This window comes from Neoarius graeffei, chromosome 8 (assembly GCF_027579695.1).
Source record: "Neoarius graeffei isolate fNeoGra1 chromosome 8, fNeoGra1.pri, whole genome shotgun sequence".
NCBI lineage: Eukaryota > Metazoa > Chordata > Actinopteri > Siluriformes > Ariidae > Neoarius > Neoarius graeffei.
In genome coordinates this window covers 37,540,760-37,562,058 of record NC_083576.1, presented here as the reverse complement: position 1 = coordinate 37,562,058, position 21,299 = coordinate 37,540,760, and the positions used below count along the sequence as shown (strand labels likewise).

Below are 21,299 nucleotides of genomic sequence, written 5' to 3'. Positions count from 1 at the left end.
CAGATGCAGGACATAAGCTTCAGTTAATGTTCAAATATCATAAACCTGAATGAGCAAAAAAAATGTGATCGCAAGGACTTTCACCATTGCACGGTTGTTAGTGCCAGATGGGCTGGTTTGAGTATTTTAGAAGCTGTTAATTTTCTGGATACAAGGGTCTCAATAGTTTACCCAAACTTGTATGAAAAGCAAAAACACAACCTGTTAGTTTTATGGGCACTGTTTATAAGAGAAGTCAGAAAAGAATGGCCAGACTGTTTTCAGCCAGTCTCTCTCTCACAACCTACAATGGCACAGTCATTGAGGTCACACATTTCCCCATTCTAATGTGAACATTAACTCAAGTTCTTGACCTGTATCAACAGGATTTTAAGCACTGCTGTAATATAATTGGCTGAGTGGATAATAGCATGAAAGAGCAAATGTTCTTAATAAAATGTTTCATGTGTGGATTATTTTAGATACAATGTCTACTTAAACTGTATTACTTACTGGTACAGTGGGGCAAAAAAGTATTTAGTCAGCCACCAATTGTGCAAGTTCTCCCACTTAAAAAGATGAGTGAGGCCTGTAATTTTCATCATAGGTACACTTCAACTATGAGAGACAGAATGGGGGGAAAGAATCCAGGAAATCACATTGTAGGATTTTGAATGAATTAATTGGTAAATTCCTCTGCAAAATAAGTATTTGGTCACCTACAAACAAGCAAGATTTCTGGCTCTCACAGACCTGTAACAACTTCTTTAAGAGGCTCCTCTGTCCTCCACTCATTACCTGTATTAATGGCACCTGTTTGAACTCGTTATCAGTATAAAAGACACCTGTCCACAACCTCAGACAGTCACACTCCAAACTCCACTATGGCCAAGACCAAAGAGCTGTCAAAGTACACCAGAAACAAAATTGTAGACCTGCACCAGGCTGGGAAGACTGAATCTGCAATAGGTAAGCAGCTTGGTGTGAAGAAATCAACTGTGGGAGCAATTATTAGAAAATGGAAAACATACAAGACCACTGATAATCTCTCTCGATCTGGGGCTTCACGCAAGATCTCACCCCGTGGGGTCAAAATGATCACAAGAACGGTGAGCAAAAATCCCAGAACCACATGGGGGGACCTAGTGAATGACCTGCAGAGAGCTGGGACCAAAGTAACAAAGGCTACCATCAGTAACGCACTATGCCACCAGGGACTTAAATCCTGCAGTGCCAGATGTGTCCCCCTGCTTAAGCCAGTACATGTCCAGGCCCATCTGAAGTTTGCTAGAGAGCATTTGGATGATCCAGAAGAGGATTGGGAGAATGTCATATGGTCAGATGAAACCAAAATAGAACTTTTTGGTAAAAACTCAACTTGTCATGTTTGGAGGAGAAAGAATGCTGAGTTGCATCCAAAGAACACCATACCTACTGTGAAGCATGGGGGTGGAAACATCATGCTTTGGGGCTGTTTTTCTGCAAAGGGACCAGGACGACTGATCTGTGTAAAGGAAAGAATGAATGGGGCCATGTATCGTGAGATTTTGAGTGAAAACCCCCTTCCATCAGCAAGGGCATTGAAGATGAAATGTGGCTGGGTCTTTCAGCATGACAATGATCCCAAACACACCGCCCGGGCAATGAAGGAGTGGCTTCGTAAGAAGCATTTCAAGGTCCTGGAGTGGCCTAGCCAGTCTCCAGATCTCAACCCCATAGAAAATCTTTGGAGGGAGTTGAAAGTCCGTGTTGCCCAGCGACAGCCCCAAAACATCACTGCTCTAGAGGAGATCTGCATGGAGGAATGGGCCAAAATGCCAGCAACAGTGTGTGAAAACCTTGTGAAGACTTACAGAAAACGTTTGACCTCTGTCATTGACAACAAAGGGCATATAACAAAGTATTGAGATGAACTTTTGTTATTGACCAAATACTTATTTTCCACCATAATTTGCAAATAAATTCTTTAAAAATCAGACAATGTGATTTTCTGGATTTTTTTTCTCATTTTGTCTCTCATAATTGAGGTATACCTATGATGAAAATTACAGGCCTCTCTCATCTTTTTAAGTGGGAGAACTTGCACAGTTGGTGACTGACTAAATACTTTTTTGCCCCACTGTACATTGAGGCATTTTTAAACAACTAAAATTCATGTCAAAAAACACTGTATGAAAAAAACATTGTTAGCATAGACCCCTTGCACTGATGTCACATTTACATTAGCAACCGTCGTTACCCTCGTCCTGGGGGACAAGCAAACTTTGTTTACATACTGTTCACGTACTGAATGCAAGCGAAGAGGTCCGACATCTGTTGCTGTTTTCCGAAGAAAACTACAGCTAAAAAGCTCTACTACTTAATTACTTGGACAATCTTAGTCAGAAAGAAGCAAAGGCTAGATATACACATAAATTACAGTTTATTAGCGTTATGAGCTGTACAAAATTCCTTGAAATGACTGGAGTGATGGTGCAGATTTGTGGCCTAGCATTAGCTACATACATGTTGAAATGTACCATTTTTTTCCCTTGAAGTGTCCTGACATGGAAGAACAGTTCCAAAAATAAATAAATAAATAAAAACCCCTACAAAAGCAAGAAAACCACCTTTGTGGAAAGAATTTTTCCCAACATCAGCTTTTGGGAACAGAATGTTGGGAAAGCCAAAGCATTTACTCTCAAAGGACTACGAACTGAACTGTGGAACTGTGGGCGAGATGGTATTCCCGCCCCTCCATGTCTCAACAACCCCAAGGACATCTAGTTACAGAGCTACCTGCACTATCATTTACAGATTGGTACTTATTATTGTTAAAACAATATCTGAAATGTTATTTGTAAAATAACAAAATACATTGCTCTTGACTTTCAAACATTATTGTAAGATTTTATTTTAATTTTACCTAATAGTGGATGGTACAATAATTACAAACTAACAGAATCCGCACATTCCGATTGTAGCTATAGTCATATAGTAACTATAATCACCCTTGTAATAATTTCAATAAACGGTTAAATGTTCAGTTCCCTCTTCATTTATTCTCTATTCACAAGCCACAACTGAGTCACACAGGTTGACAAGTGTTCAACTAACAGTAACAATTTTATCCAAAATAGTTTTTCCTGCTTTAGTCTATTTATTTCCATTTCACATGCACGGAGCTGTTGTAAAGTTCAGTCTGTGTGTGTAGAACACTCTCAAACTGGAGGTTCATTACTGCACTCTGGCACCATGGTGATATTGTGCACAGGACTGGGTTCCTCTGATAACAGAAGCAAAGCTTCAGCGCTCTCTGCTCTTAATCTTTTCTGTTCTTTCAGGATATATTGCACATTACTTTTTTTTTTTTTTTAACTGAGTTATGTCCGAGTTGTTTGCTTGGTGCCCAATTTGGGTTCTCCGTGTTGAATAAGGAAGCTGGTTCATCTGTAAGAAAATCAAAAACACACTCATGAAGAAGCTAACTAGAATGTGAAGAGAAATAAAACGAGATTCTTATGCAAACGGGTATTCAGAAATTTCTCTGGAGTTTTCAGACTTAAATCTTCTCATCGTATACTCTTTAACCATTCATTTCTTCATTGTTCTTGAAGCATACCTTTTTTTTATCTATTTCCCTATTTGAACAACCAAAAACAGCATAAAAATGAACCATATTTAAGATCGATTAAGCCTTGCTTACACGAAAGACGATGTCTGATTGTCCCCCCAGGTGAAATTATCACGTGATGCGTGATATCATGCGCAAGGGGTCAATGGGGGGGGAGGGATTAAAACAATTTTTAAAAAAAATCTCAGTATTTCTCTTATAGTGAGTTCCATAAACATTTGACAAAAAAGTTTGTTATTTAGTGCTGAAATTCCTACACTGTTCACCCAATTTGGATCATTTCAACTCTAATATACTGTAACAGACAGTGAAAATAGAAATAACTTTGTCAATGTCCAAATATTTATGGAGCTGACTGTTCCTGCATCCTTACAGTGATACGGGACAATAATGTTCATCATTCTTTGGCTCAGGTATGACAATACACTGTATTTGGCATAGCAGACTTAACAATACACAGACAAACAGAACAAACATGTCATGACTACACGGAATAGCAAGACATGACTCTTCGAGCTAGAAAGAATGATGCAGGAAGAAAGTGGAAGCATTCCGACGTGTCTGCCAGTGCTTTAGTCTCAGTTAGTAGGAAAGTAATAAAGGATTTTTTTTGGAAAATGAACATGGTTGTATGGTTAAAATAATAAATGAGTAAAAAACAAACAAACAAAAAACCAGCACACAATGATGCAAAAATGAATCTGAAACTGGGAGAACAAAGTTATTTTACTCGTGCATCTCAAACAATTAGAATATTGTGAAAAAGTTCCATAATTTTCCATGAGTTATTTAAGAAAGTGAAAATTTAATACAGTCCAGACTCATTACACATAAACTAAAATGTTTCAAACATTTTTCTTTTTTGATTTTGATAAGTAGGGCCTACAGCGCAAAAAAAACCCCTCAAAATATGAGAATTTTTCATTTCAAGTTTGAGTAAAACAGTATAAAAACGCTGCATATCTCTCAGTCTAGCTCAGTACATGCAACCACAATCATAGAAAGACTGCTGACTTGACAGTTGTCCAGAAGATGATCATTGACACCCTCCACAAGGAGGGCAAGCCACAGATGGTCATTGCTGAAAAGGTTGGCTGGAAAAGGTGCAAAAGCAACAGAGATGACCGCAGCTTTGAGAGGTTTGTCAAGAAAAGTCGATTCAAGAACCTGGGAGAGCTTCACAAGGAGTGGACTAAGGCTGGTGTCAGTGCATCAAGAGCCACCATGCACAGATATCTTCAGGAAAGAGGCTACAACTGTCACATTCCTAATATCAAGCAATTCCTGAACTAGAAACAACGTCAGAAGCACCTTACCTGGGCTAAAGAGAGAAAGAACCAGACTGTTGCTCAGTGGTCCAAAATCCTCTTTTCAAATTAAAGTAAATTTTGTATTTAATTTGGAAATCAAGGTCCTAGAGTCTGGAGGAAGAGTGAAGAGGCACAGAATTCAAGGTGTTTGAAGTCCAGTGTGAAGTTTCTGCAGTCTGTGACGATTTTGGGGTGCCATATCATCTTCTGGTGTTGGTCCACTATGTTTTATCAAGTCCAAAGTCAACACAGCTGTCTACAAGGAAATTTTAGAGCACTTCATGCTTGCATCTGCTGACAAGCTTTATGGAGATGCCGATTTCCTTTTCCAGCAGTAATTGGCACCTGCCCACAGTGCCAAAACTACTACCAAATGGTTTGGGGACCATGATATTATTGTGCTTGATTGGACAGCCAACTCACCTGACCGGAACCTCATAGAGAATCCATGGGGTATTGTCAAGATGATGAGAAACACCCAACCCAAAAATACAAACGAGCTGAAGGCTGTTAACAAAGCAACATAGGCTTCATTAACACCTCAGCAGTGCCACAGGCTGATCACCTCCATGCCACACCACACTGATGCAGTAATTTGTGGGAAAGGAGCCACAACCAAGTATAAAGTGTATAAATGAACATAGTTTTCAAAAAGTTGGACATTTCTGTATTGTAAATCCTTTTTTGATTGATCTTAGGAAATATTCTAATCATTTGAATTAGTATAGAAAATTGTGTGCACTGATCATTGAGAAATAGTCCGAATTTCTTGACCAATCACCTTGAGTGACTTGACAGAATGGCGGCCAATCGCTTTGTCACCGTAAGTGAGGAATAATTACAAATTATGAAAGAAAATGCTGTTCCTAAAAAGCACTAAAGATGCTATGAAGTTTGGTCTAAAACTATTCAAAGTTAAGGTGGAATTGTTTTAAATTTTATCTATTTCAAAACCAAGTATTTTATGTGACTTACACGTGACAAGCCTGCACACACCTTTATTACTTTTGCATTTCACTTTTGAAGTTGGAAGTGATTTTTTTTAATATGATTTTTTTTCAATAATCACCTGTGTATTTCTACTAAAACAATTTATCTGCCTCAGGCTCAGTGAATAATCACCTCAACTTCATCTCTGTTATTATTCACTGATATTCATTTCACCTTCTGCAAGTAATTGTTAAATACTGGATTTCTGATTTTCATGAGCTATAGGCCATAATCATCAAAATTAAAACAACAAAAAGGCTTGAAATGTTTCACTTTACATGTAATGAATATAGAATATATGAAAGTTTACCTTTTTGAGTTAAATTATGAAAAAAAATCAACTTTCACGATATTCTAATTGTTTGAGATGCACTTGTGCGCGCACACATTTAATTTTCAGCAAGCCATAACTTGGCAAATATTGAACTGTGAACTTTCTATTATAGTATTTAAAGGCATCTGGCATTGAAGAACAATCCTTGCAAATTTCATGTATCTTGCATGAATAGTTTAAAAGTAATGACTTATGGAAGTTAGGTCCGTTTCCTGTAGCACGTTTTAACAATGAAATTGGGGCCATGCCCCTTTTTTAAAGTCCCTATATCTCAGAAACTAATGAAGGTACAAGCCTAAAATTTTGTACACTATTTATTGGGCACACTGACAATATTCCCAGAACGTATGAAGCAAATCTGAGATGGTCAGTGGCGAGGCCTCTGGTAGTTTCACATGGATTGACCCATAGGTTGCAATAGGAAAAATAGAGGTTCTGAGGATGTCTAGTTTGGTGTAATTTTTTTTTTTTTAACAATTCTTCCAGACATGCTTCATTTTGTTTAATTTTGCTGTTGCTTGAGCAAACCTTTTCCTCACTTCCTTGCTAATACCTCCATTAGCAGTTATTAAGGTTCCTAAGTATTGGTACAATTGAACCCTCTACAGTACTTCCCCATTAATTGTAACATTGGGTAATCCTGTCCCCTTGTCGATTGTCATAAGCTTTGTCTTCTTTACATTTCAAGAGTCCCATTGATTCACTACTCTCTATTAGCTGTAATATTCTGCAGACCAGACACTGTTGTGGATAAAAACTGTCATCAGCATATCTAGCCTCTGTAAATGCCACTCCATTTAATTTCGTCCCATCAAAAGAGGCTGCTTGATTTCTAAATCATGACTTCCCTAATGATTTCTTCTGTGTAGATATTAAACAAATATGGAGATAAAATACAACCTGGTCGCACACCCTCCCAAACTGAAAACCATTCTCTGTCCTGACTGATGACCTACATAGAGAGACTAAGTTTTATAAGATGTTTTGGAAAATCAAACTTACTCACTGCCTTCCAGAGATTGCCATACTTACTACAAATCAAAGGCCTTTGAATAGTCTATGAAAGCAAATTATTTTGTTTTTTTGCTATGCATTGAAGACATCCGAGTTTGAGATGAACAATAAATACAGTGGGGCAAAAAAGTATTTTTTGCATTATAATGTTATCATAAGCTTTTTGTTTAAAGATTCTGACTGCAAAGTTGAATTCTGGGCAAAATGTTCCATTTCTATTGCTTTTGGAGTTTTGAGATGTTTTGCTGCTACATACACTGTGTATCCTATATGTAAATGTTTTGCTGAGATAAAATGCGTCCCATTGTTGCAAGTATGGAGTTATACACCTAATGTTTTGATATTGCAGAGAAAGAAACGATGACACAAAAGCAGTAACAGAGAAAAGATATTTGTCTTTCGTTTCTCAGATTTGTTCGTGAATGTCAACTACAAATTACATACCTGGAACTCAAAACTCTCCAAGGTCGATGCAGAGTCAATGTTTAGCATCTTGGTGTGACCCACTTCCATAATTATGCTAATTATTTAAAGCTCCTCGCGTTCAGCTGTTTCTTTGGGGACATACAGTGGGGCAAAAAAGTATTTAGTCAGTCACCAATTGTGCAAGTTCTCCCACTTAAAAAGATGAGAGAGGCCTGTCATTTTCATCATAGGTATATCTCAACTATGAGAGACAAAATGAGGAGAAAAATCCAGAAAATCACATTGATTTTTAAATAATTTATTTGCAAATTATGGTGGAAAATAAGTATTTGGTCAATAACAAAAGTTCATCTCAATACAACTTTGTTATATACCCTTTGTTGGCAATGACAGAGGTCAAATGTTTTCTGTAAGTCTTCACAAGGTTTTCACACACTGTTGCTGGTATTTTGGCCCATTCCTCCATACAGATCTCCTCTAGAGCAGTGATGTTTTGGGGCTGTCACTAGGCAACACAGACTTTCAACTCCCTCTAAAGATTTTCTATGGGGTTGAGATCTGGAGACTGGCTAGGCCACTCTAGGACCTTGAAATGCTTCTTACGAAGCCACCCCTTCGTTGCCCAGGTGGTGTATTTGGGATCATTGTCATGCTGAAAGACCCAGCCACGTTTCATCTTCAATGCCCTTGCTGATGGAAGGAGGTTTTCACTCTAAATCTCACGATACATGGCCCCATTCATTCTTTCCTTTACACGGATCAGTCATCCTGGTCCCTTTGCAGAAAAACAGCCCCAAAGCATGATGTTTCCACCCCCATGCTTCACAGTAGGTATGGTGTTCTTTGGCTGCAACTCAGCATTCTTGCTCCTCCAAACACGACAAGTTGAGTTTTTACCAAAAAGTTCTATTTTGGTTTCATCTGACCATATGACATTCTCCCAATCCTCTTCTGGATCATCCAAATGCTCTCTAGCAAACTTCAGACGGGCCTGGACATGTACTGGCTTAAGCAGGGGGACACGTCTGGTACTGCAGGATTTGAGTCCCTGACGGCGTAGTGTGTTACTGATGGTAGCCTTTGTTACTTTGGTCCCAGCTCTCTGCAGGTCATTCACTAGGTCCCCCCATGTGGTTCTGGGATTTTTGCTCACCGTTCTTGTGATCATTTTGACCCCACGGGGTGAGATCTTGCATGGAGCCCCAGATCGAGGGAGATTATCAATGGTCTTGTATGTCTTCCATTTTCTAATAATTGCTCCCACAGTTGATTTCTTCACACCAAGCTGCTTACCTATTGCAGATTCAGTCTTCCCAGCCTGGTGCAGGTCTACAGTTTTGTTTCTGGTGTCCTTTGACAGCTCTTTGGTCTTGGCCATAGTGGAGTTTGGAGTGTGACTGTTTGAGGTTGTGGACAGGTGTCTTTTATACTGATAACGAGTTCAAACAGGTGCCATTAATACAGGTAACGAGTGGAGGACAGAGGAGCCTCTTAAAGAAGTTGTTACAGGTCCGTGAGAGCCAGAAATCTTGCTTGTTTGTAGGTGACCAAATACTTATATTACCAAGGAATTTACCAATTAATTCATTAAAAATCCTACAATGTGATTTCCTGGATTCTTTCCCCCCATTCTGTCTCTCATAGTTGAAGTGTACCTATGATGAAAATTACAGGCCTCTCTCATCGTTTTAAGTGGGAGAACTTGCACAACTGGTGGCTGACTAAATACTTTTTTGCCCCACTGTACTGTTTACCTCAAGGTATATATGAGACAGTAGATCAGGATTCCAGGTTTCATTTCCTGATATTCACTTTTAAATGTGTTAAGCAGCTTAAATTATAACACCTTTTGCTTGAATCCACCCATTTTTCAAGTTATCAGAATTTCTGGAAAATGTGACCGGTCACAAGTGTTTCTTTATGCCCAGGTTTGCCCTGTTAGATTGATTACTTAATAGCTCTGAATGTCTTCTTGGTTTGAGCCATGGATTTCGCCTGTGAAGCCGCCAACTGCTGTTAAAAAGGATAAAACAAAATGAAGACCAGAGAGCTGTACATGGGAGAAAAGCAAACCATTTTGAAGCTGAGAAAAGAGAAAATTAATCAGAAACATTGCATTAGCATTGGGCATAGCCAATACATTAATTTGCAGTGTCTTGAAAAAGAAATAAACTACTGGTGTTCTAACAACTTCAAACCAAGGAGAAAAGAACAGCAATTGATGACAAATGTGAGTGCTGTGAAGAAAAACCCAAAGCAGCAGTCAGTGACCACAACCTCCATCGGGCAGGGGTGAAGGTATCACAATCCCCCATTCGAAGGAGTCATCGAGAGTAGAAACAGAGACCATACCACAAGATGTAATCCACTCATCAGCAGTATGAGCCCCAGGATGACCAGATTAGAATTTGTAAAGAAATACAGAGACGAGCCACAAAAGTTCTGGAACAAAAATCAACATCGACCAAAGCGATGGACAGGTCAAAGCATGGAGAAAGAAAGGATCTGCTGATGTTCCAAAACACATGATGAGCTCATTGGTCAAACATGGTGAAGGTAGCGTCATGGTTTGGGCTTGCATGGTTGCTTCTGGAACAGGCCCACTAATGGGCCCAATAACGATGGTATCAGCAGAATGAATTCAGAAGTCAACAGAAACTTTTTCTTGACAAATTTAGATAGAAATGCATCCAATGTAATTGGGAGGAACTTCATCATGCAGCAAGACAGTGACCCAAATCACACTGCTGACATGACAAAAGTGGAAAGTTTGAAGCTGCTTTTACATGGGCACTTGTACTGGAACAAGCTGCCCCAGCACAACTGTCCATCATCTAAACACGATTCAGTCAAGAACAATTTGACACTGGTGGGCGCAACTGGGCACTTTATGAAGTACGTAAAGCTGGACACTTTACGAGGTGGTGCAACTTGTTCCCGCTTACTGTCTAAACACAACCGGCGGTAAGTAGGAGGGCTTACACATGCAAGGTAGCATTCATCCGGGTCATTAATCATCCAGATAAGACCACTTTGCAGCATATTCAATGGTCAGTTCTTCTCGAATGCTTTTCCTTGTCAAACGTCTCCACCTTTAAATGATGGAGTCAACCAATTCCCAGGCCAAATCACAGTGATAACTGGACTAAAAAAGTTGTTCTTACCCTCATCCATTTGTGGGGAGATGCAGATCATCATCTGCTTTTTCAATTTAAAATTCAGCTAAAAGAGCTGACTCAGAGTCGATTCGCTTCCTGAATGACACATTACTAGGAGTGAATCAGTTTTCCAGAAGTGAAAGTTGGATTTGGAGAAATTGGGCCACAATGAGCTGATTTACTGCCAAACCAATGAGCGTTTAAACAGAAATGAGCAGCGAGAGGACAATAAAGCAAGTTAAAAAGAAGCTTCTGATCACTGATTTGTGCATGTACACTTTTCTGTTCACCTGTCTAACCTCCAGTTTGCCACCAATAGAGAGTGAGCATGTAAACATGAAGGAAACTGGGCACAACTTGTTCCGGGTGCCCATGTAAAAGTAGCTTTAAGATTGTCCAAGTCAAACACCAGACCTTAACCCAATTTAGTATGCACTTCACTTCCTGAAGAGAGGGCTGAAGGGGGGGGTGAAACCACCCAAAACTAACAATAACTGAAATAAGCTTTGGTACAAGCCAAAATTGGTCGGTTTTAAGCTACTTTTACATGGGCACTTGCACTGGAACAAGCTGTTCCCAGAACAAGTTCCCCTGGCACACTGCCCATCAAAAGCATCAAAGAGGAATGCAACAGTTTGGTGAAACACTTTGGTAGGAGGTTAATCTTGGTTCCAGCTCTTTTGTGGCTCATCTCTGTATTTCTTTGCAAATTCTAACCTGGCCTTCAGATTCTTGCTGCTGAAGCGTGGTCTGCATCTTGTGGTATGTCATCCTTCTTTCTGCTCTCAAAGCATTCTTTGAACAGTGGATTGTGATACTGTCACCCCTGCCCTGTGGAGGTTGCTGAAGATGTAACTGTCCGTTTTGGTGTTTTTCTTCACAGCCCTCACAAATGTTTGTCATAAACTGCTGTTGTTTTCCTTGGCCAATCTTTTTGATGTCTGGTTGTTACTACACCACTGGTTTCTTTATTTTGCTGGACATTCCAACTTGTAGTGGCTATGCCCAATGCTTGTGCAATGGCTCTGGTCAATTTTCCCCTCTTTTAGCAGCTTGACTTTTTCATGCTTTTTTTGTTCCTACTGACCATTTTTAAACAAACAAACCATCAAAAGGACCGTGCATCTATAAAAAGTGAAGCCACCAAAAATGAAGAATTTTTGGCCCCATCCATCCCCATGCATTTCAATGACACTCACAATAGCCTACTTTCCATGTCACTTTTCTCATCTAAATGGTCATCTACAGTGTTGAACTCAAACTGTCAGTTTTCCCAATGCTGATATCTGCATTTTTCCCCTCAGAAATAAGAAAAGTATGGAATGACATTATTGCCAGCTTTCCCGGAAGAGACCAGCTGTAGCCAGCCAGCTAACTTCATCACGGAATTTACCGTCATATTATTTGTACTTCTCTGGACACATGCACCAATACAAACTTTAAGCCATTTCTATTAAAAACACTTCAAACATCGAGAAGTTTAATAGGAAAAAGCCTAGTTTAAATCACGCTAGCTTAAAATCAAGATAGTGCATATAGCCACCATGATAGCAATATTGTTTCAGTATTAATGACATCCAGTCAGCCAGCTATCAAAATGTGTGCAAAAGCTATTTGTTAGTCAGTGAACACATACACCATCAATAACATTAGAATGGATTTTATAAGTAAGTGTCCCAAATAATAAATATTTAACTCCCTGTGCACTACTGACTGTGGTCTAAACCACCTGCTCTTCCTGAAACAACAGTTAATCCTTGTGCAAATGTCCAATTCACAAATGTCCTTATTAGACACATCTGTATTAAATGAAATATCTCCAGCTGAAACTATTTAAGCTCTCTAGTTAGAAGATTGATCACCATTAACTCATTCTGCAAACCGCTGGAAGGGGGCAGGTCTACCAAAGTGTACCTCACTTTGCCTCTCGTCTCTACTGCGCAAACTTGAGAAGGAGAAACACTCTACTGGGTACACTGCGATTGCAAATTTGACATGGCAGAGGTATTTTAGCTTCATTGCTATAGGAGTGAATGGGAGCAAGCCATCCATTTTGTGTGGCTTATCGTTTTTAACAACAAATGCTGTTTTCACAGGCAAAACCCAGGTCTTAAACCAAGAAACATTCAGCAATTAACTGTGACAAGGTACACCTGCACAACAAGAAACCCTTGCCAATCACATGTTCCAATATTTTTTGATCACTTCAAAAGAAATGGGTGGGTTCAAACAAAAGGTTTGCAAGTATGTATTTATTCCGCATTTTAAGTTGTTCTCTGATGTCAAATTAGAAGGTATGTGACTGGTCGGGGTTTTAAAAAAAAAAATATATATATATATATTTTTTTTTTTTTTTTTTAAACCACAGCTGCAGTATCCACCCATTTACAACCAAATGATTTGGCCCCATGAGGAAACAGGCTGCTTTCCCTTTTTTGGTGTCATCATTAATATTTTGATGAACTCTGCTCTGATTGGCTGGTTTGCTGCCTGGCACCAACATGACAATAGACTTATATGACAGCACAGGCTGTTTCTTTGAATGGGACACAGGCAAGAAAATAAAATGATCCTCCATGTACATAAGCTCAGCTATCATACTGGCTAGTTAACCATGTCAGCTACATGGAGCTTGCTAGTAGCTAACATACTAGCTACTTGTTTTTGAGCTCGACAGCAAAGTAAATTTAAAGTTGTTCGCCAACAATGAAACTTTCAATTTCAGAGGACTTGGCTTCTATCTTCAAAAAGTGGATAAAATCACAAAGCATGGCTAGCTACTTCCTTCCATCTGTTGTTTTTTGATCAAGTAGGATCGCGGTCCACTCTGTATGGTGAAAAACCAGGTAGCTCCACCACGGCGTTGGGAGTAGTTTCATTTAATATATATGTCTTAATGAAGCAGAAAGCAGATGTAGTTTAAAAGTCCTTTGGAGCTCTTAACAGCGGTTTCAATTCATAGTCTGTTGCTGAGTGCGCATACACTGGAGACTGGTATGCTGGGGCATGCCAGTTGAAAGCCATGTGTCTGAAGCCTCCTATGAGCCCTCCACTTCGGTGCTGCTTTGGTGCAGAAAGAAAGCTGAAGATTCCCTTGGCACACTTCTCCGGTGAATTTCTGCAGTTATACATACAAAATCCAGAAGATTATATTGCGGCGTTAAGCCCCGATGTCCAAGAGCTCATTCCAATCAAAAACGTACTTAAAAAGGTACTAACTGCAAAGTCATCTGAAATTAATTTTATTTATTTATTTGTGCATGGCATTTTCCTGTGTCCCGCAAGAACAATATCATATGGACAAGATGTGATCATTTTGGTGTGCTGAGGGTTGCTTTCCTCTGTTTTGGGACTGAATATCCTACCTTGAGGTAAACAGTACAGTGGGGCAAAAAAGTATTTAGTCAGCCACCAGTTGTGCAAGTTCTCCCACTTAAAACGATGAGAGAGGCCTGTAATTTTCATCATAGGTACACTTCAACTATGAGAGACAGAATGGGGGGAAAGAATCCAGGAAATCACATTGTAGGATTTTTAATGAATTAATTGGTAAATTCCTTGGTAATATAAGTATTTGGTCGCCTACAAACAAGCAAGATTTCTGGCTCTCACGGACCTGTAACAACTTCTTTAAGAGGCTCCTCTGTCCTCCACTCATTACCTGTATTAATGGCACCTGTTTGAACTCGTTATCAGTATAAAAGACACCTGTCCACAACCTCAAACAGTCACACTCCAAACTCCACTATGGCCAAGACCAAAGAGCTGTCAAAGGACACCAGAAACAAAACTGTAGACCTGCACCAGGCTGGGAAGACTGAATCTGCAATAGGTAAGCAGCTTGGTGTGAAGAAATCAACTGTGGGAGCAATTATTAGAAAATGGAAGACATACAAGACCATTGATAATCTCCCTCGATCTGGGGCTCCATGCAAGATCTCACCCCGTGGGGTCAAAATGATCACAAGAACGGTGAGCAAAAATCCCAGAACCACATGGGGGGACCTAGTGAATGACCTGCAGAGAGCTGGGACCAAAGTAACAAAGGCTACCATCAGTAACACACTACGCCGTCAGGGACTCAAATCCTGCAGTACCAGACGTGTCCCCCTGCTTAAGCCAGTACATGTCCAGGCCCGTCTGAAGTTTGCTAGAGAGCATTTGGATGATCCAGAAGAGGATTGGGAGAATGTCATATGGTCAGATGAAACCAAAATAGAACTCTTTGGTAAAAACTCAACTTGTCGTGTTTGGAGGAGCAAGAATGCTGAGTTGCAGCCAAAGAACACCATACCTACTGTGAAGCATGGGGGTGGAAACATCATGCTTTGGGGCTGTTTTTCTGCAAAGGGACCAGGATGACTGATCCGTGTAAAGGAAAGAATGAATGGGGCCATGTATCGTGAGATTTTGAGTGAAAACCTCCTTCCATCAGCAAGGGCATTGAAGATGAAACGTGGCTGGGTCTTTCAGCATGACAATGATCCCAAATACACCACCTGGGCAACGAAGGGGTGGCTTCGTAAGAAGCATTTCAAGGTCCTAGAGTGGCCTAGCCAGTCTCCAGATCTCAACCCCATAGAAAATCTTTGGAGGGAGTTGAAAGTCTGTATTGCCTAGTGACAGCCCCAAAACATCGCTGCTCTAGAGGAGATCTGCATGGAGGAATGGGCCAAAATACCAGCAACAGTGTGTGAAAACCTTGTGAAGACTTACAGAAAACATTTGACCTCTGTCATTGCCAACAAAGGGTATATAACAAAGTATTGAGATGAACTTTTGTTATTGACCAAATACTTGTTTTCCACCATAATTTGCAAATAAATTATTTAAAAATCAATGTGATTTTCTGGATTTTTTTCCTCATTTTGTCTCTCATAGTTGAGATATACCTATGATGAAAATTACAGGCCTCTCTCATCTTTTTAAGTGGGAGAACTTGCACAATTGGTGACTGACTAAATACTTTTTTGCCCCACTGTATGTCCCCAAAGAAACAGCTGAACGCGAGGAGCTTTAAATAATTAGCATAATTATGGAAGTGGGTCACACCAAGATGCTAAACATTGACTCTGCATCGACCTCGGAGAGTTTTGAGTTCCAGGTATGTAATTTGTAGTTGACATTCACGAACAAATCTGAGAAACGAAAGACAAATATCTTTTCTCTGTTACTGCTTTTGTGTCATCGTTTCTTTCTCTGCAATATCAAAACATTAGGTGTATAACTCCATACTTGCAACAATGGGACGCATTTTATCTCAGCAAAACATTTACATATAGGATACACAGTGTATGTAGCAGCAAAACATCTCAAAACTCCAAAAGCAATAGAAATGGAACATTTTGCCCAGAATTCAACTTTGCAGTCAGAATCTTTAAACAAAAAGCTTATGATAACATTATAATGCAAAAAAATTTGGGGATGCTGTGTACAATGTAGATAAAAACAAAATGCGATGATTTGCAGAATATGGATCCCGACATTTCGTTGAAAGTAGTACAAAGACAACATCTCACATGTTGAAACTGAGGAACTTGTTTTTTGAAAAATTTATGCTTATTGTGAATTTGATGCCAGCAACGTGTTTCAAAAATATTGGGACAGGTGCATGTTTGCCACTGTGTTGCCTCATTGACTTTTAAACAGCACACTGTAAACATTTGGGAACTGAGAAAACCAATTGTTATAGTTTTGAAAATGAAATATCCCATTCTTACCCAATATACAATTTCAGTTGCTCAGCAGCTCAGGGTCTCCTTTGTTGTATTTTGCACTTCATAATGCAGCAAAATGTCTTCAACATGGGAGACAGGTCTGGACTGCAGGCAGTATATTTTAGCACCCAGACTCTTACTACAGAGCCAGGCAGTTGTAATACATGCAGAATGAAATTTAACATTATCTTGCTGAAATAAGCAAGGCCTTCCCTGAAAAACATGTCATCTGGATGGTAGCATGTTTCTCCAAAACCTGTACATCATTCAGCATTTATGGTGCTTTCCAGATGTGCAAACTACCCATGCCATATGCACTAAAGCACCACCATACCATCACAGATGCTAGTTTTTGAACTGTGTGTTGATCAGCCAGATGGTCCCTCTCTTCTTTAGCCTGGAGGGCACGAGATCCATGATTTCCAAAAAAGAATTTCAAATTTTGATTTGTCAAACCGCAGGACAGTTTTCCACTTCGCCTCAGTACATCATAAATGACCTTCGGCCCAGAGTAGGTGGTGGTGTTTCTAGATGTTTATGACACGTGGATGCAATGAAGAACTGTGTTCAGAGATGATGGTTTTTGGAAGTGTTCCTGAGCCCATGCAGCGATTTCCACTCCAGAATTGTGTCAGTTTTTTTAGTGCAGTGTCTGAAGGCCCAAAGATCATGTTTTCAGCTTGCATACAGAGATTTCTCTGGATTCTCTGAATCTTTTAAATGATATGTACCGGAGATGTGAGCCCCAAGTTCTTTGCAATTTTATGCTGAGGAACATTATTCTTAAATTACTGTAATATTTACCCATCCAGTCTTTCGCAGGAGTGATGAACCCCTTCCCATCTTGACTTCTGAGAAACTCAGGCCATCTGGGATGCTCTTTTTCTGAATTTTTCACTGCAAAATTTATCAGTTTCTCTGGTTTTACTACTTATAGGTATATGTTTGAGAAACATGAACATTTTTGTTTTGCTCCGTAAAGTACTGACAACATTTCTCCCAAATTCCACATAAAAATATCGTCAGAGCATTTAATTGCAGAAAATGACAACTGGTCAAAATACCAAAAAAGATGAAGTATTGAATAATGCATAGGGATAAAATCAGCTCATGTTTAAAAAGTCTTTAATTTTCTGTAAAGCTGCTTTGCCACAGTGTCTGTTAAAAGCACTATACAAATAAACCTGACACAGAAATATTCAATTTTAAAGAACACTATACTAATGTTTGAACTAGGGATGAGTTCAGAAATCAAATATTTGATGGAAAAACCCTGACATTTAAATCATAGCTTTCATGCATCTTGGCATGCTCTCCACCAGTCTTTCATGTTGCTCTTGGGTGACTTGATGCTACTTAACAGAGGTGGGGACTTGAGACTTGAGGACTAGGACTCGAGTCGACTCGAGTCACTGTTTTCATGACTTGTGACTTGACAAAACATGAAAATACTTGAGACTTGACTCGGACTTGGAAGTCTAAGACTCGGGACTTGACTTGACACACGGTGACTTGAGTGTGATTTCCATCGTGTTTTTATTGTGAAAATAAAATGTAATATGCACATACTTCAGTAATTTTGATTGCACTGCCGTTGCGTTGTCACCGCCCTGTCCATCAGGCACGCTCTCTGCGTGGGCTATATACCACTCCCCATGCCATGATGTGTTCACAGATTTCACATCATATCAGCCATCCCAAGAGTAATCACTTTCGGCTTCAAGGGCTACTGCCTAGAAGGTAACCGACGAACGGCGCAGTGCAAGATTTGCAACGTGACTATTTCTGACAGCCAGACCACGATCTCCAATTTCGTCCGGCATTTGAAGATCCATTCTGCCCAGTAAGTTTATTAATGTGTTATTTGGTGATAGCACCTAAACTCCTCGTTAGCCAATGTTAGCCACGACAGTGAGCGGTAGGACGATTTTAGCCGTTGCAGATGTAGCTAGGGATTCAGTTTATTATTGTGAAATTCTTATGTGAATGCTGGTAAGCAATGTAGTTACGTCAAGTTTAATGATATTGTATATCAGTAGTAGTAAGTTGATTGTGCACTTTGCAGTCGTGATGCTGAATAACATAAGCAGCTTCCTACCCTGTTGTTCTGTTTCATCAGCTTGTGAACATGTACACGTTCATGAGCAGTACAAATTCGTGCAAGTGTGTTCGTGTACATTAGCCAGACTGTCCATAGGGCATAGAGGCAGGGGAGTTTATCATAGCCGTTTGAAATAGCAGTGCAGCAACATACCCATTTTTTTCGTCACACTACCCGCTCAAAAAAGAAAAGAAAACTCCGTCCCACTGCTTGGCTTTCAATCTTGCAATCAATTTTGCCATCAATATATAACTGACATTATTACTGTTTTGTTTTATTCCGTGATGTATTTTACAGAACATGAGTATTTAAAATGCAAATATTTAACAGGCTGGGCACATGTGCCAGGGATGTTTACTGACATTTACTTATGTATTGTCTTTTCAATGTATTAAATTCATATTCTGCTGCTAAAATTACGCCAATATGCCTAAGGTGACTTGACTTGGACTTGACTTATTATAGGACTTGACTTGACATAGCCTGTGACTTGATTTGACTTGCCCAAGACAAAAAAGACTTGGGACTTGCACATGTGTGACTTGGTCCCATCTCTGCTACTTAATGCTACTACAGCTTTGCGACCATCCATTTTCCTTTTGATCACATTCCAGATGTTTTCAGTGGGGTTCAGGTCTGGAGATTGGGCTGGATTAATGTTATCCTACAGTTGTTGAGTGACATTTGAAGGAGTTTATCATCCCGGTCAATGGAGAGCTGTTTTTGCCTTCTGCCAGTCGGTAACTTTGTTGTCCCCAATGTCTGCTGCTTGATCTTATGAATTGCCGTCTTTGACATTTTGAAGATGGAAGCCATCTGACGCTGACTGTATCCCTCTGCCAGTAAAGCCAGAATTGAACCCTTCTTTTTCCTCACTCAAAACTTTTTTTAAAAACTCTTTTAGCATGACGAAGAGAGATTTTTGTATTCCAATTAAATTTAAAAGTACTACTAACACCGTCTGTGCCATCCAAATCAGTCCTATTGCAAGAGGATAGTGATAACCGCAGCAGTGGTTTCTATAGTTTCTCATTAAATAAGATTTGGTTCAGGTGATCACCTAATCAGTACCTCATTAAGTACAATGAGGTGTGCTTGTGTTGGAATTCCAGCACAACCACTGGAATGAAATGGCTGCCATACATAGAGATGCTGATTTAAGAAAAAAACTGAAGTGGTTGGTCTCTCTCTCTCATATATATATATATATATATATATATATATATATATATATATATATAAAAAAAAGTGTGTGTGTATAACACACACACACGCAATATATACACTATCCACACTCACTGGATATGAGCAATTGCGTGTTCTGATTGGCTACTCTACTACTAGGATATCAGCTCATATACCATGAGTAGAGAAAAACAAAATGGCAGAACACATCAAGTCAGATATATCACTTTATCAAGTATTTAAAAGACAGAGAAATGGCTAAATAAAAGAATATAGGGTTCCCCCCAATATCTCCTGCTCCACACTCCAGCCCAGTCGGTGGCAGGAACGCACCTTTACATTAGTTTGCAACCGCCAAAAAAAAAAGAAAATGGAAAATGGCAGACCATGTTACTGAACCAACCAAGGACGAAATAAAAACTCTTCTCGAAAACAAAACTCCAAAAAAAAAAGAAATTCAAGTATTTGATGGCAAGAACATCTCTTTTTTATTTTAAAAAAATTATTATAGCATTTTTCACAAGTTGCTACTGTCATTTTGCTGGTTTGTTTACATTCCAAGCAGAAATTATTTTGTTGGACATTTTGCATGAAGTTTTTATATATCGAATTTGCAAAAAATAAAAAGTGCTCCGTTTCTCAAAATCCAGTGATGGGGGGGGGTTTATTCTACTCCGTTTCATCGGATATGGCTTATAGCCTATGAGGTGCTATCAGCGCATATCCGACTCAATTTTGTGGAATAACACACTCGCACACGTCCACATTTTTATTTGTTTATATATAATAAAACACACACACACCACAACTTTTCCAGTCTTTTGTTGCCCTGTCCCAACTTTTATGAAACATGTTGCTGGCACTAAATTCAAACTGACCCTTTTTTTTTTAATGAATAAGATTTCAATTTCAACATTTGGCATGTTGTCCTCGTTCTATTTTCAACTAAATATAGGGTTTCCATGATTTACAAATCATCACATTCTGTTTTTATTTATGTTTTATACACCATTGCCCTCCACCCCAATGCGATCTGTGGTTGCAGATCACAACATTGATATCATAACATTGATACAGTGTTTTCCCCAGAAAAAAATTAAAGCCCTAAATTCTGGTATGATAAAACACAGACAATTGAGCGCCAACGGCGTGAAGCGAAACTAGGGGGGTCCGGGGGCATGCCCCCCCGTAAAATTTTTTTGAAAATCAGTGCTCTCAGGTGCATTTTCAGGGTCTCTGAGAGGTTTTAGATACATGATTATAGGCTAGATTTTAAGTGCTTCAATGATTTCTGACCTAAATAGTATTAATGTATACACATTTGAAATTTCACCTTAAAAGTTCAACATGCAAGTTAAACCGTTTTGTTATAGATTACTTAGGTATCTGATAGATTTGAAAATCTACGGGGATACCTTGCACTTAATTATCTATGATCAAGTAGTGTTGTAACAAAAATGTGCATGAAAATA

The 21,299-nt window shown here is 39.3% G+C and overlaps 1 protein-coding gene across 1 annotated transcript in view; it reads right to left on the bottom strand.

Annotated features, from left to right (window-relative positions):
* diaph2 (diaphanous-related formin 2) overlaps positions 1-21,299 on the bottom strand; it is a 902,507-nt gene that overhangs the window by 853,822 nt on the left and 27,386 nt on the right. The window lies entirely within an intron of this gene.